Genomic DNA, 6,000 nt, shown 5'->3' with positions numbered 1-6,000 from the left:
AGCAAGTCTTGCCCCCTAAGGGTGTCTCTAGCTCAGAAGTTGTCCCACTGCAGACACAGCTGATTCTCACAGCCAATTGGCCTGGAGGTCAATTCCTCCCAGTGATACCTACAACAATCAAGGCTGAACTACAAGAAGACTGTGCACAAAGCCCACAAAGGGGTGCACCAAGAGTGTCCACCTCAGGTAATTGGGGAGGCTGAACCACTGGGCCCTATAGGACTCCTAACACAGAAAGCCACCCTATCAACACAGGGAAGCATATAAAATGTGGAGACAAAGAAACAGGTCACAAGTGACAAAAATGGAGGAAAGCAAACTACTGGATATAGAGTTCAAAACCACACTTTTAAGGTTTTTCAAGGATTTTCTAGAAACCGCTGATAAATTTAGTGAGACCCTCAAGAAATCTAGTGAGACCCTCGATGTTGATAAAGGACTAACTAGAAATTAAGCATACACTGACTGAAATAAAGAATATTATACAGACTCCCAACAGCAGACCAGAGGATCGCAAGAATCAAGTCAAAGATTTGAAATACAAAGAAGCAAAAAACACACAACCGGAAAGACAAAAAGAAAAAAGAATCCAAAAATGTGAAGATAGTGTAAGGAGCCTCTGGGACAACTTCAAGCATACCAACATCTGAATTATGGGGGTGCCAGAAGAAGAGAGAGAGCAAGATATTGAAAACGTATTTGAAGAAATAATGACAGAAAACTTCCCCTACCTGGTGAAAGAAATAGAGTTACAAGTCCAGGAAGCGCAGAGAACCCCCAAACAAAAGGAATCCAAAGAGGACCACACCAAGACACATCATAATTAAAATGCCAAGAGCAAAAGACAAAGAGAGAATCTTAAAAGCAGCAAGAGAAAGAAACTCAGTTACCTACAAGGGAGTACCCATATGACTGTCAGCTGATTTCTCAACAGAAACTATGGAGGCCAGAAGGGAGTGGCAAGAAATATTCAAAGTGATGAACAGCAAGAACCTACAACCTAGATTACTTTACCCAGCAAAGCTATCATTCAGAACTGAAGGTCAGATAAAGAGCTGTACAGAAACAGCTAAAGGAGTTCATCACCACCAAACCAGAATTATATGAAATGCTGAAAGGTATCCTTTAAGAAGAGGAAGAAGAAGAAAAAGGTAAAGATACAAATTATGAACAACAAATACACATCTATCAACAAGTGAATCTAAAAATCAAGTGAATAAATAATCTGATGAAAAGAATAAACTGATGATTACAATAGAATCAGGGGCATAGAAAGGGAGTGGACTGACTATTCTCAGGGGGAAAGGGGTGTGGGGGATGCGGGAAGAGACTGGACAAAAATTGTACACCTATGGATGAAAACAGTGTGTGGCGGGGGTAAGGGCAGAGTGTGGGGTGGGAACTGGGTGGAGGGGAGCTATGGGGGGGGGGAGAGGAACAACTCTAATAATCTGAACAATAAAGATTTAATAAAAAAATTTTAAAAAAGAAAAAAATTATCAACCTTTCAAATGGGACACGTGTTCCATTAGTAAAATTTAAAAAATTATAGTTGGTTTCTCAGTGCCTGGACTGCTCCTCCCCTCCCACGCTGCCTGGGACTCTTCCCTCCATTCTCACGTTGTGGACTGCAGGTTCCACCCTCCTGATTCTATGCTTTCGCTTTTCCCCACAACACTTATCTTCTGATCTAAAGAGTGTCAACGTAAGATGTTATCAGGGTTTTTAGAAGCTAAAACCTGGCAAAAAACATGGCTACTGAACTGATCAAATAATTGAATCGATACTCCCTTCCCTGGGAACTGACCTTCAGACCACTTCAGAATGGACATTCCACTTGCTGAGACCATTCTCTCTCTCCTCCAGACTTTCCTAGAATCCAGACCTGCACAGAGCATTCTCTGCCCAGAAAAAGCCCACCTAGAGTCCTTTAAAAACCTCTGACTCCCCTTCTTTGGGTGCTTTTGCCATTTGGGGGCTCAGCCCATCTGGTACCCAGATGACCTAATAAATTCATAATTCTTTACCCCTTTTGGCCTCGTGGGTTCCTCCTTTGGCAACCCTAACATAAGAGACATTCAAACCTGTGAAGAATTTTTGTGAGTTTATTTGAGCCAAATCGTCGACAAATGCCAGGAAGCAGAATTTCAACGGATTGAGATAATGCTCTGGAGAGAATGCACCTTGTTTGATACATTGCAATCTAAGGAGGAGACATAAGTGGGTTACATGAAATCCATTGGTAATTGATTAGGGAGAAATCAAAGTGGGGAAAGCTTGGATTGAGTGGATGAAAAGCGAAATGGTAGATATGTGCTTTCTTACATAGGTGGGTGCAGGACAGTTAACAGTCAACAATTAACTCAATAACAGTGAGGGGATATCTGCAGAGCAGTACCTGTGCTCTGAGGGGTCTGGAAAATGGAAAATGACTTTGACCTTCCAACAATATGTTACAATAGATGCAAAAAGACAACAGTCAGGCTCAGTTAAGATAAAGACTGACCTTTGTCTGGAAGATACCGGCCTGGGACATGGCTACACACCATAAACTGCTCTTTAGTCTTAAAAGTTTTCATTTCAGACCATCTTTTGTGGTTACTTTAGGTCTCTGCATTTGCAAGGCTGCCAAGCAGGCCTCCCCTGAGCTAATCAGGTGTCCCCTTTTTGTCTACACAAGCTATATAATTACTAGAGGCCCAGTGCATGAAATTCATGTACTTGGGGTGGGGTGTCCCTCAGTCCAGCCTGTGCCCTCTTGCAGTCCGGAAACCCTTGGGGGATGTCCGACTGATGGCTTAGGTAAGCCATCAGTTGGACAGCCTTAGTGCTGCCACGAGGTGGGAGAGGCTCTGGTCACTGCTGCTGCCAGCTGTGAGCCCTGCTTCTGGTTGAGCGGCACTCCCCCTGTGGGAGTCCATTGACCACCAGGGGGCGGCTCCTGTGTGGAGCGTCTGCCCCCTGGTGGTTAGTGCATGTCACAGTGACTGGTCCTTCCACTGTGGGGCCAAAACTGGCTCTCCGACATCCCCTGAGGGTCCTGGATTGTGAGAGGGCACAGGCCAGGCAGAGGGACCCCACCAGTGCACAACTGGGGCGGGAGGTTGGCCAGCCAGGAAGGGACTTTGGAGGGCTCCAGGGTGTGCCTGGCCCTTCTTGCTCAGTCCTGATAGGCTGGACCCCAGCAGCAAGCTAACCTACTGGTCAGAGCATCTGCCCCCTGGTGGTCAGTGCATGTCATAGCGAGCAGTTGAGCATCCTTAGCATATCATTAGCATATTACACTTTGATTGGTTGAATGGACAACTGGCCTACCGGACACTTGCCATAGTGGGCTTTTATTATATAGGATGTTCATGGCTTATGTATGCCCTTTACCTCCTCAAAGAGTTCTGGAGAGCAGGGAGCAACCAATGATCTTTGTTTTTCTCACGGACACACTTCCAGCTGCCTAGACAGGTCTGGCACACGTGCACTCTCCTTGAATGACGGGGGGGGGGGGGGGGGGGGGCGGGTCCTGCCTGTGGTCTGTCCGCCTGACACCTGTATGCAGGTACAGAGAGGACCCCGCCCGGAACCGCCCTTTCCTGACCGGGAGCGCAGACAGGCTCTGAGGACTACACTTCCCAGAATCCTCGGCTCTCGCGTGGGCTCCATTTCCCAGAGAGACGGCCCGCCCCGGCCGGACCTGCGCGGAGCGCTGGACCTTCGCCGCGGGAGTGAGCGCCTTCCCGGCCGGAGCCCTCGGGGAGTCGGGGCCTGAGGCGGCGGTGCGGCCGGGCGGTCCCCGAGCCTCCCTCCTGGGAGCGCGGCGAGGTGAGCGGCCGGGGCCCCGCGGGGTGCGCGGGGGGGGACGGCGGCCCCGGCAGGATGCGCCGCACAGGCCGAGGGGCGCGCGGGGCCTTTGTGGGCGCGGGCCGGGCACCGCCTCTGCTCGCCGCCCCCGGGAGCCGCCCCGCATTCGGGCGCCGGAACGCGGCTGGTCGGGCCCTTCGTCCCGCGGGCCCCGGGCCCCGCCACCTGCCGACCCTCGGTCCCGGCCGCCGGCCCGTGAGGACAGGTTTCCTCCGCTCGCGTCCTCGGCCCCGGAGGCAGGCGGGCGGTCAGCTTTCCGCGCGGAGGGAGTGGCCGCCTCGCCCGGTGGCAGAGTCCGGCCTCGACCCCGAGCGTTGGTGTCGGCGCCCCCTCCCCGGACAGCAGCCCCGCGCGCGCCGGAGCGAAGGGATGTTGACCTCCCCGAGGCCGTTTGCTCGCCACACCTGGACCTGGATAACTTCACGGGAGGGGCGTCAGGTGGGGAAGCTGGTGGCGGAGAAAGTTGTCGCGCGCGCGCCTGTGAGGTTGGAGGGGGCGCCCGGGGCGCGCCGTGGTGGGGATCCCGGGGCGCCCTCTCCGGCGGTGTGAATTGGGGCGAGCGCTCCTGCTCTGCCTCAGTGTCCCGACCTGTGAAATGGGGGTGCAGACGCCGGGGTTCGCTGCTGCTGAGCCGGGGCGGAGGGGCCTGACCAGGTGGCGGGGCTCTCGGTTCCGGGTCTGCCCCTTGCTCCTCCAGACTCCCCTCCCCGAGGGCTCACGGAGCCGTTTTCAGGTGCAGGGGTCCGAGAGCTGGTGAGTCTGAGGGTGGAAATGGAAGGGGCTTCTCCCTCCTGGCGCCCCTGTTCTCGCAGATCTGCCCTCTGGAGACTCTGCCCGTCCTGGGGCGAAGAACCCAGCGGGGACATGGCTGCGGAGCCGAGCGGCGCAGGCTCTCAGGTGCGCTCTCAGGTGCGGTCCCTGTGTCTCAGGCCTCAGGGACAGATGTTTGTTTGTTTGTGTTGTTTTGTTTCCTGTTTTCCCTGGAACTGGAGTTCTCCACCCATGCAGTCTCCCCAGGATGTGGAGCCCAAGTCCTTTCCCGGTGAAGAGCTGGTCTCCCGGGGGATGGTGGTTCTGTAGTGAATCTCCCCCCCCCCCCTTCCCTGTCTAGTGTTTCCCTTTTCCTTCCCTAATCGGCACTCTTATTCATTAATTCCAATTCACTACCTGATTACCAATTTGACAGGTCAGATGCCGCTTGGGGTCAGAACAAACAAGAGTCACACTTGGCAGAGTTCCTTCCTGGCCCTGCCTCCCTGCTCACCCCCATCTCCCTCCCTGCTCACCCCCATCTCTCTCTCTGCTCACCCCCATCTCCCTCCGTGCCTCACTCCCATCTCTCTCCCTGCTCACCCCCATCTCCCTCCGTGGCTCACTCCCATCTCCCTCCGTGGCTCATCCCCGTCTCCCTCCTTGCTCACCCCCATCTCCCTCCGTGGCTCACCCCCATCACCCTCTGTGGTTCACTCCCATCTCCCTCCGTGGTTCATCCCTGTCTCCCTCCTTGCCCTTGGCAATAGTGCTTTCCTTTTTCTTTCCACCCTTAGAATCCTCATGACACCTTCCCCAGGCTTCTGTAACCCATAGTTTTTAATTTTTCCTTTCTCTTCACTTTGTTTATTTATTTTTTAATCTTTATTGTTGAAGGTATTACATATGTTCCCCATTTCCCCCCATTCTAGCCCATCCTGTCCGCCGCCCCAGGCCTTCGCCACCTCCCTCTTAACTTTGGATTGTGCGCCTTGCTTCTACACTTTTGAAAACTGATCTTGTTCTGCTGTTTTCATCTTTATGTGTGTGAATGAGGGAGGGCCCCTGTATGGTGAGCCAGTGCTTGAACAAAAGATAGCCATGCTGGAGGGGACACAGTCAGAGAGGTCTCTTGACTCTGGGGGCAGAGAGAAGACTCCTCAGGAAGCTCAGGGAGGGTTCCATGGGATATTGGTAGTGGAGAGGCGGTGTGTACATGGCTAGGAAGTAGGGCTATTGAGCCAGATGGCCAGGTTTGAACCCATGTCCTCTGTTGTCATTTCTGGGCTTTGGGCAAATACTTTCACCTCTCTACCTCAGTTTCCTCACCTGTAAAATGGGAATAACAAAAAGTACCTACCTTATAGGTTAAGTGAGAGGCTTACATGAACTAGT

Source organism: Myotis daubentonii, chromosome 5 (assembly GCF_963259705.1).
Source record: "Myotis daubentonii chromosome 5, mMyoDau2.1, whole genome shotgun sequence".
In the NCBI taxonomy this organism is placed as follows: Eukaryota; Metazoa; Chordata; class Mammalia; order Chiroptera; family Vespertilionidae; genus Myotis; species Myotis daubentonii.
This window is presented reverse-complemented; position numbering follows the sequence as displayed.